This window comes from Schistocerca gregaria, unplaced genomic scaffold (genome assembly GCF_023897955.1).
Source record: "Schistocerca gregaria isolate iqSchGreg1 unplaced genomic scaffold, iqSchGreg1.2 ptg000441l, whole genome shotgun sequence".
Lineage (NCBI taxonomy): Eukaryota > Metazoa > Arthropoda > Insecta > Orthoptera > Acrididae > Schistocerca > Schistocerca gregaria.
The window spans coordinates 2,160,285-2,171,448 of record NW_026061864.1 but is presented as its reverse complement, the minus strand read 5'-3'; positions in this window follow the sequence as shown (position 1 = coordinate 2,171,448).

Below are 11,164 nucleotides of genomic sequence, written 5' to 3'. Positions count from 1 at the left end.
GACACTAAAAGCACCATAATAGAACACAGATGAAGCTTCTAAGTTGATGTAATAGCCAGTAAGAAGTAGTACAATTCAAGTTTTAGGTATTGAATATGGAACTTTTAGCTGGCTTTGGTGCCTTGGACATGAGCTAGGACCTTAAGATTCTGCATTAAAGGAGGACTATCAGCCGAGTTGCATGGGAGAATGTGAAAAGTGTTCATATGTAGTAAAAACCTGACAAATCCGTCCGTTTTCGTCAATTGTTATCGAATCGACTTAAAGCCAGTTCATCACATTGGCTGCTCTTCTCTCTGAAACGGTTGCACTTATCGTCTGCAAAGCTATGTCGCGTGCTGCGGTATGCTGAGACACTAAAATCACCATAGTAGAACACAGATGAAGCATCTAAGTTGATGTAATAGCCAGTAAGAAGTAATCCAATTCAAGTTTTAGGTATCGATTATTGACTTTTTAGCTGGCTTTGGTGCACTGGACATGAGCTAGGACCTTAAGATTCTGCATGAAAGGAGGACTAGCAGCCGAGTTGCACGGGAGAATGTGAAAAGTGTTCATATGCAGTAAAAACCTGAGACATCCGTCCGTTTTCGTCATTTGTTATCGAATCGACTTAAAGCCAGATCGTCACATTGGCTGCTCTTCTCTCTGAAACGGTTGTACTTATCGTCTGCAAAGCTATGTCGCGTGTTGCCGTAGGCGGAAACAGGAAAAGCACCATAGTAGAACACAGATGAAGCTTCTAAGTTGATGTAATAGCCAGTAAGAAGTAGTACAATTCAAGTTTTAGGTATCGATTATTGACTTTTTAGCTGGCTTTGGTGCCTTGGACATGAGCTAGGACTTTAAGATTATGCATAAAAGGAGGACTAGCAGCCGAGTTGCAGGGGAAAATGTGAAAAGTGTTCATATGTAGAAAAAACCTGAGAAATCCGTACGTTTTCTTCATTTGTTATCGAATCGACTTAAGGCCTGTTCGTCACATTGGCCGCTCTTCTCTCTGAAACGGTTGTACTTATCGTCTGCAAAGCTATGTCGCGTGTTGCCGTAGGCGGAAACAGGAAAAGCATCATAGTAGAACACAGATGAAGCTTCTAAGTTGATGTAATAGCCAGTAAGAAGTAGTACAATTCAAGTTTTAGGTATCGATTATTGACTTTTTAGCTGGCTTTGGTGCTTTGGACATGAGCTAGGACTTTAAGATTCTGCATAAAAGGAGGACTAGCAGCCCAGTTGCACGGGAGAATGTGAAAAGTGTTCATATGTAGTAAAAACCTGAGACATCCGTCCGTTTTCGTCATTTGTTATCGAATCGACTTAAAGCCAGATCGTCACATTGGCCGCTCTTCTCTATGAAACGGTTGTACTTATCGTCTGTAAAGCTATGTCGCGTGCTGCGGTATGTGCAGAGAGTAAAAGCACCATAGTTGAACACAGATGAAGCTTCTAAGTTGATGTAATAGCCAGTAAGAAGTATTACAATTCAAGTTTTAGGTATCGATTATTGACTTTTTAGCTGGGTTTGGTGCCTTGGACATGAGCTAGGACCTTACAATTCTGCATGAAAGGAGGACTAGCAGCCGAGATGCACGGGAGAATGTGAAAAGTGTTCATATGTAATAAAAACCTTAAAAATTCGTTCGTTTTCGTCATTTGTTATCGAATCGAATTAAAGCCAGATCGTCACATTGGCCGCTCTTCTCTCTGAAACGGTTGTACTTACCGTCTGCAAAGCTATGTCGCGTGCTGCGGTATGTGGAGACACTAAAAGCACCATAGTAGAACACAGATGAAGCTTCTAAGTTGATGTAATAGCCAGTAAGAAGTTGTACAATTCAAGTTTTAGGTATCGATTATTGACTTTTTAGCTGGCTTTGGTGCCTTCGACATGAGCTAGGACCTTAAAATTCTGCATGAAAGGAGGACTAGCAGCCGAGTTGCATGGGAGAATATGAAAAGTGTTCATATGTAGTAAAAACCTAAGAAATCCGTCCGTTTTCGTCATTTGTTATCGAATCGACTTAAAGCCAGATCGTCACATTGGCCGCTCTTCTCTCTGAAACGGTTGTACTTATCGTCTGCAAAGCTATGTCGCGTACTGCGGTATGCGGAGACACTAAAATCACCATAGTAGAACACAGATGAAGCTTCTAAGTTGATGTAATAGCCAGTAAGAAGTAATCCAATTCAAGTTTTAGGTATTGAATATAGACCTTTTAGCTGGCTTTGGTGCCTTGGACATGAGCTAGGACCTTAAGATTCTGCATTAAAGGAGGACTAGCAGCCGAGTTGCACGGGTGAATGTGAAAAAGTGTTCATATGTAGTAAAAACCTGAGAAATCCGTCCGTTTTCGTCATTTGTTATCGAATCTACTTAAAGCCAGATCGTCACATTGGCCGCTCTTCTCTCTGAAATGGTTGTACTTCTCGTCTGCAAAGCTATGTCGCGTGTTGCCGTAGGCGGAAACAGGAAAAGCACCATAGTAGAACACACATGAAGCTTCTAAGTTGATGTAATAGCCAGTAAGAAGTAGTACAATTCAAGTTTTAGGTATCGATTATTGACTTTATAGCTGGCTTTGGTGCCTTGGACATGAGCTAATACTTTAAGATTCTGCATAAAAGGTGGACTAGCAGCCCAGTTGCACGGGAGAATGTGAAAAGTGTTCATATCTAGTAAAAATCTGAGACATCCGTCCGTTTTCGTCATTTGTTATCGAATCGACTTAAAGCCAGATCGTCACATTGGCCGCTCTTCTCTCTGAAACGGTTGTACTTATCGTCTGCAAAGCTATGTCGCGTGCTGCGGTATGCGGAGACACTAAAAGCACCATAGTAGAACACAGATGAAGCTTCTAAGTTGATGTAATAGCCAGTAAGAAGTAGTCCAATTCAAGTTTTAGGTATCGATTATTGACTTTTTAGCTGGCTTTGGTGCCTTGGACATAAGCTAGGACCTTAAGATTCTGCATGAAAGGAGGACTAGCAGCCGAGGTGCATGGGAGAATGTGAAAAGTTTTCATATGTAGTAAAAACCTAAGAAATCCGTCCGTTTTCGTCATTTGTTATCGAATCGACTTAAAGCCAGATCGTCACATTGGCCGCTCTTCTCTCTGAAACGCTTGTACTTATCGTCTGCAAAGCTATGTCGCGTACTGCGGTATGCGGAGACACTAAAATCACCATAGTAGAACACAGATGAAGCTTCTAAGTTGATGTAATAGACAGTAAGAAGTAGTACAATTCAAGTTTTAGGTATCGATTATTGACTTTTTAGCTGGCTTTGGTGCCTTGAACATGAGCTAGGACCTTAATATTCTGCATGAAAGGAGGACCAGCAGCCGAGTTACACGGGAGAATGTGAAAACTGTTCATATGTAATAAAAACCTTAGAAATCCGTCCGTTTTCGTCATTAGTTATCGAATCGACTTAAAGCCAGATCGTCACATTGGCCGCTCTTCTCACTGAAACGGTTGTACTTATCGTCTGCAAAGCTATGTCGCGTGCTGCGGTATGCGGAGACACTAAAATCACCATAGTAGAACACAGATGAAGCTTCTAAGTTGATGTAATAGCCAGTAAATGTAGTAAAATTCAAGTTTTAGGTATCTGTTATTGACTTTTTAACATTCTTTGGTGCCTTGGACACGAGCTAGGAACTTAAGACTTTGCATGAAGGAGGACTAGCAGCCGAGTTGCACGGGAGAATGTGAAAAGTGTTCATATGTAGTAAAAACCTGAGCAATCTTTCCGTTTTTGTTATTTGTTATCGAATTGACTTAAAGCCAGATCGTCACATTGGCCGCTCTTCTCTCTGAAACGGTTGTACTTATCGTCTGCAAAGCTATGTCGCGGGCTGCGGTATGCTGAGACACTAAAAGCACCATAATAGAACACAGATGAAGCTTCTAAGTTGATGTAATAGCCAGTAAGAAGTAGTACAATTCAAGTTTTAGGTATTGAATATGGAACTTTTAGCTGGCTTTGGTGCCTTGGACATGAGCTAGGACCTTAAGATTCTGCATGAAAGGAGGACTAGCAGCTGAGTTGCACGGGAGAATGTGAAAAGTGTTCATATGTAGTTGAAACTTGAGAAATCCGTCCGTTTTCGTCATTTGTTATCGAATCGACTTAAAGCCAGATCGTCACATTGGCCGCTCTTCTCTCTGAAACGGTTGTACTTATCGTCTTCAAAGGTATGTCGCGTGTTGCCGTAGGCGGAAACAGGAAAAGCACCATAGTAGAACACAGATGAAGCTTCTAAGTTGATGTAATAGCCAGTAAGAAGTAGTACAATTCAAGTTTTAGGTATTGAATATGGAACTTTTAGCTGGCTTTGGTGCCTTGGACATGAGCTAGGACCTTAAGATTGTGCATAAAAGGAAGACTAGCAGCCGAGTTGCACGGGAGAATGTGAAATGTGTTCATATGTAGTAAAAACCTGAGAAATCCGTCCGTTTTCGTCATTTGTTATCGAATCGACTTAAAGCGAGATCGTCACATTGGCCGCTCTTCTCTCTGAAACGCTTGTACTTATCATCTGCAAAGCTATGTCGCGTGCTGCGGTATGCGGAGACACTAAAATCACCATAGTAGAACACAGATGAAGCTTCTAAGTTGATGTAATAGCCAGTAAATGTAGTAAAATTCAAGTTTTAGGTATCTGTTATTGACTTTTTAACATTCTTTGGTGCCTTGGACACGAGCTAGGAACTGAAGACTTTGCATGAAGGAGGACTAGCAGCCGAGTTGCACGGGAGAATGTGAAAAGTGTTCATATGTAGTAAAAACCTGAGCAATCCGTCCGTTTTCGTTATTTGTTATCGAATTGACTTAAAGCCAGATCGTCACATTGGCCGCTCTTCTCTCTGAAACGGTTGTACTTATCGTCTGCAAAGCTATGTCGCGGGCTGCGGTATGCTGAGACACTAAAAGCACCATAATAGAACACAGATGAAGCTTCTAAGTTGATGTAATAGCCAGTAAGAAGTAGTACAATTCAAGTTTTAGGTATTGAATATGGAACTTTTAGCTGGCTTTGGTGCCTTGGACATGAGCTAGGACCTTAAGATTCTGCATTAAAGGAGGACTATCAGCCGAGTTGCATGGGAGAATGTGAAAAGTGTTCATATGTAGTAAAAACCTGACAAATCCGTCCGTTTTCGTCAATTGTTATCGAATCGACTTAAAGCCAGTTCATCACATTGGCTGCTCTTCTCTCTGAAACGGTTGCACTTATCGTCTGCAAAGCTATGTCGCGTGCTGCGGTATGCTGAGACACTAAAATCACCATAGTAGAACACAGATGAAGCATCTAAGTTGATGTAATAGCCAGTAAGAAGTAATCCAATTCAAGTTTTAGGTATCGATTATTGACTTTTTAGCTGGCTTTGGTGCACTGGACATGAGCTAGGACCTTAAGATTCTGCATGAAAGGAGGACTAGCAGCCGAGTTGCACGGGAGAATGTGAAAAGTGTTCATATGCAGTAAAAACCTGAGACATCCGTCCGTTTTCGTCATTTGTTATCGAATCGACTTAAAGCCAGATCGTCACATTGGCTGCTCTTCTCTCTGAAACGGTTGTACTTATCGTCTGCAAAGCTATGTCGCGTGTTGTCGTAGGCGGAAACAGGAAAAGCACCATAGTAGAACACAGATGAAGCTTCTAAGTTGATGTAATAGCCAGTAAGAAGTAGTACAATTCAAGTTTTAGGTATCGATTATTGACTTTTTAGCTGGCTTTGGTGCCTTGGACATGAGCTAGGACTTTAAGATTATGCATAAAAGGAGGACTAGCAGCCGAGTTGCAGGGGAAAATGTGAAAAGTGTTCATATGTAGAAAAAACCTGAGAAATCCGTACGTTTTCTTCATTTGTTATCGAATCGACTTAAGGCCTGTTCGTCACATTGGCCGCTCTTCTCTCTGAAACGGTTGTACTTATCGTCTGCAAAGCTATGTCGCGTGTTGCCGTAGGCGGAAACAGGAAAAGCATCATAGTAGAACACAGATGAAGCTTCTAAGTTGATGTAATAGCCAGTAAGAAGTAGTACAATTCAAGTTTTAGGTATCGGTTATTGACTTTTTAGCTGGCTTTGGTGCTTTGGACATGAGCTAGGACTTTAAGATTCTGCATAAAAGGAGGACTAGCAGCCCAGTTGCACGGGAGAATGTGAAAAGTGTTCATATGTAGTAAAAACCTGAGACATCCGTCCGTTTTCGTCATTTGTTATCGAATCGACTTAAAGCCAGATCGTCACATTGGCCGCTCTTCTCTATGAAACGGTTGTACTTATCGTCTGTAAAGCTATGTCGCGTGCTGCGGTATGTGCAGAGAGTAAAAGCACCATAGTTGAACACAGATGAAGCTTCTAAGTTGATGTAATAGCCAGTAAGAAGTATTACAATTCAAGTTTTAGGTATCGATTATTGACTTTTTAGCTGGGTTTGGTGCCTTGGACATGAGCTAGGACCTTACAATTCTGCATGAAAGGAGGACTAGCAGCCGAGATGCACGGGAGAATGTGAAAAGTGTTCATATGTAATAAAAACCTTAAAAATTCGTTCGTTTTCGTCATTTGTTATCGAATCGAATTAAAGCCAGATCGTCACATTGGCCGCTCTTCTCTCTGAAACGGTTGTACTTACCGTCTGCAAAGCTATGTCGCGTGCTGCGGTATGTGGAGACACTAAAAGCACCATAGTAGAACACAGATGAAGCTTCTAAGTTGATGTAATAGCCAGTAAGAAGTTGTACAATTCAAGTTTTAGGTATCGATTATTGACTTTTTAGCTGGCTTTGGTGCCTTCGACATGAGCTAGGACCTTAAAATTCTGCATGAAAGGAGGACTAGCAGCCGAGTTGCATGGGAGAATATGAAAAGTGTTCATATGTAGTAAAAACCTAAGAAATCCGTCCGTTTTCGTCATTTGTTATCGAATCGACTTAAAGCCAGATCGTCACATTGGCCGCTCTTCTCTCTGAAACGGTTGTACTTATCGTCTGCAAAGCTATGTCGCGTACTGCGGTATGCGGAGACACTAAAATCACCATAGTAGAACACAGATGAAGCTTCTAAGTTGATGTAATAGCCAGTAAGAAGTAATCCAATTCAAGTTTTAGGTATTGAATATAGACCTTTTAGCTGGCTTTGGTGCCTTGGACATGAGCTAGGACCTTAAGATTCTGCATTAAAGGAGGACTAGCAGCCGAGTTGCACGGGTGAATGTGAAAAAGTGTTCATATGTAGTAAAAACCTGAGAAATCCGTCCGTTTTCGTCATTTGTTATCGAATCGACTTAAAGCCAGATCGTCACATTGGCCGCTCTTCTCTCTGAAATGGTTGTACTTCTCGTCTGCAAAGCTATGTCGCGTGTTGCCGTAGGCGGAAACAGGAAAAGCACCATAGTAGAACACACATGAAGCTTCTAAGTTGATGTAATAGCCAGTAAGAAGTAGTACAATTCAAGTTTTAGGTATCGATTATTGACTTTATAGCTGGCTTTGGTGCCTTGGACATGAGCTAATACTTTAAGATTCTGCATAAAAGGTGGACTAGCAGCCCAGTTGCACGGGAGAATGTGAAAAGTGTTCATATCTAGTAAAAATCTGAGACATCCGTCCGTTTTCGTCATTTGTTATCGAATCGACTTAAAGCCAGATCGTCACATTGGCCGCTCTTCTCTCTGAAACGGTTGTACTTATCGTCTGCAAAGCTATGTCGCGTGCTGCGGTATGCGGAGACACTAAAAGCACCATAGTAGAACACAGATGAAGCTTCTAAGTTGATGTAATAGCCAGTAAGAAGTAGTCCAATTCAAGTTTTAGGTATCGATTATTGACTTTTTAGCTGGCTTTGGTGCCTTGGACATAAGCTAGGACCTTAAGATTCTGCATGAAAGGAGGACTAGCAGCCGAGGTGCATGGGAGAATGTGAAAAGTTTTCATATGTAGTAAAAACCTAAGAAATCCGTCCGTTTTCGTCATTTGTTATCGAATCGACTTAAAGCCAGATCGTCACATTGGCCGCTCTTCTCTCTGAAACGCTTGTACTTATCGTCTGCAAAGCTATGTCGCGTACTGCGGTATGCGGAGACACTAAAATCACCATAGTAGAACACAGATGAAGCTTCTAAGTTGATGTAATAGACAGTAAGAAGTAGTACAATTCAAGTTTTAGGTATCGATTATTGACTTTTTAGCTGGCTTTGGTGCCTTGAACATGAGCTAGGACCTTAACATTCTGCATGAAAGGAGGACCAGCAGCCGAGTTACACGGGAGAATGTGAAAACTGTTCATATGTAATAAAAACCTTAGAAATCCGTCCGTTTTCGTCATTAGTTATCGAATCGACTTAAAGCCAGATCGTCACATTGGCCGCTCTTCTCACTGAAACGGTTGTACTTATCGTCTGCAAAGCTATGTCGCGTGCTGCGGTATGCGGAGACACTAAAATCACCATAGTAGAACACAGATGAAGCTTCTAAGTTGATGTAATAGCCAGTAAATGTAGTAAAATTCAAGTTTTAGGTATCTGTTATTGACTTTTTAACATTCTTTGGTGCCTTGGACACGAGCTAGGAACTTAAGACTTTGCATGAAGGAGGACTAGCAGCCGAGTTGCACGGGAGAATGTGAAAAGTGTTCATATGTAGTAAAAACCTGAGCAATCCGTCCGTTTTTGTTATTTGTTATCGAATTGACTTAAAGCCAGATCGTCACATTGGCCGCTCTTCTCTCTGAAACGGTTGTACTTATCGTCTGCAAAGCTATGTCGCGGGCTGCGGTATGCTGAGACACTAAAAGCACCATAATAGAACACAGATGAAGCTTCTAAGTTGATGTAATAGCCAGTAAGAAGTAGTACAATTCAAGTTTTAGGTATTGAATATGGAACTTTTAGCTGGCTTTGGTGCCTTGGACATGAGCTAGGACCTTAAGATTCTGCATGAAAGGAGGACTAGCAGCTGAGTTGCACGGGAGAATGTGAAAAGTGTTCATATGTAGTTAAAACTTGAGAAATCCGTCCGTTTTCGTCATTTGTTATCGAATCGACTTAAAGCCAGATCGTCACATTGGCCGCTCTTCTCTCTGAAACGGTTGTACTTATCGTCTTCAAAGGTATGTCGCGTGTTGCCGTAGGCGGAAACAGGAAAAGCACCATAGTAGAACACAGATGAAGCTTCTAAGTTGATGTAATAGCCAGTAAGAAGTAGTCCAATTCAAGATTTAGGTACCGATTATTGACTTTTTAGCTGGCTTTGGTGCCTTGGACATGAGCTAGGACCTTAAGACTCTGCATGAAAGGAGGACTAGCAGCCGAGTTGCACGGGAGAACGTGAAAAGTGTTCATATGTAGTAAAAACCTTAGAAATCCGTCCGTTTTCGTCATTTGTTATCGAATCGACTTAAAGCCAGATTGTCACATTGGCCTCTCTTCTCTCAGAAACGCTTGTACCTATCGTCTGCAAAGCTATGTCGCGTGCTGCGGTATGCGGAGACACTAAAATCACCATAGTAGAACACAGATGAAGAATCTAAGTTGATGTAATAGCCAGTAAGAAGTAATCCAATTCAAGTTTTAGGTATCGATTATTGACTTTTTAGCTGGCTTTGGTGACTTGGACATGAGCTAGGACCTTAACATTCTGCATTAAAGGACGACTAGCAGCCGAGTTGCACGGGAGAATGTGAAAAGTGTTCATATGTAGTAAAAACCTGAGAAATCCGTCCGTTTTCGTCATTTGTTATCGAATCGACTTAAAGCTAGATCGTCACATTGGCCGCTCTTCTCTCTGAAACGGTTGTACTTATCGTCTGCAAAGCTATGTCGCGTGCTGCGGTATGCGGAGACACTAAAATCACCATAGTAGAACACAGATCAAGCCTCTAAGTTGATGTAATAGCTAGTAAGAAGTAGTTGAATTCAAGTTTTAGGTATCGATTATTGACTTTTTAGCTGGCTTTGGTGCCTTGGACATGAGCTAGGACCTTAAGATTCTACATGAAAGGCGGACTAGCAGCTGAGTTGCACGGGAGAATGTGAAAAGTGTTCATATGTAGTAAAAACCAGAGAAATCCGTCCGTTTCCGTCATTTGTTATCGAATCGACTTAAAGCCAGATCGTCACATTGGCCGCTCTTCTCTCTGAAACGGTTGTACTTATCGTCTTCAAAGGTATGTCGCGTGTTGCCGTAGGCGGAAACAGGAAAAGCACCATAGTAGAACACAGATGAAGCTTTTAAGTTGATGTAATAGCCAGTAAGAAGTAGTCCAATTCAAGATTTAGGTACCGATTATTGACTTTTTTGCTGGCTTTGGTGCCTTGGACATGAGCTAGGACCTTAAGACTCTGCATGAAAGGAGGACTAGCAGCCGAGTTGCACGGGAGAATGTGAAAAGTGTTCATATGTAGTAAAAACCTGAGAAATACGTCCGTTTTCGTCATTTGTTATCGAATCGACTTAAAGCCAGATCGTCACATTGGCCGCTCTTCTCTCTGAAACGGTTGTACTTATCGTCTGCAAAGCTATGTCGCGTGCTGCGGTATGCGGAGACACTAAAAGCACCATAGTAGAACACAGATCAAGCTTCTAAGTTGATGTAATACCCAGTAAGAAGTAGTAAAATTAAAGTTTTAGTTATCGATTATTGACCTTTTAGCTGGCTTTGGTGCCTTGGACATGAGCTAGGACCTGAACATTCTGCATGAAAGGAGGACTAGCAGCCGAGTTGCACGGGAGAACGTGAAAAGTGTTCATATGTAGTAAAAACCTTAGAAATCCGTCCGTTTTCGTCATTTGTTATCGAATCGACTTAAAGCCAGATTGTCACATTGGCCTCTCTTCTCTCAGAAACGCTTGTACCTATCGTCTGCAAAGCTATGTCGCGTGCTGCGGTATGCGGAGACACTAAAATCACCATAGTAGAACACAGATGAAGAATCTAAGTTGATGTAATAGCCAGTAAGAAGTAATCCAATTCAAGTTTTAGGTATCGATTATTGACTTTTTAGCTGGCTTTGGTGACTTGGACATGAGCTAGGACCTTAACATTCTGCATTAAAGGACGACTAGCAGCCGAGTTGCACGGGAGAATGTGAAAAGTGTTCATATGTAGTAAAAACCTGAGAAATCCGTCCGTTTTCGTCATTTGTTATCGAA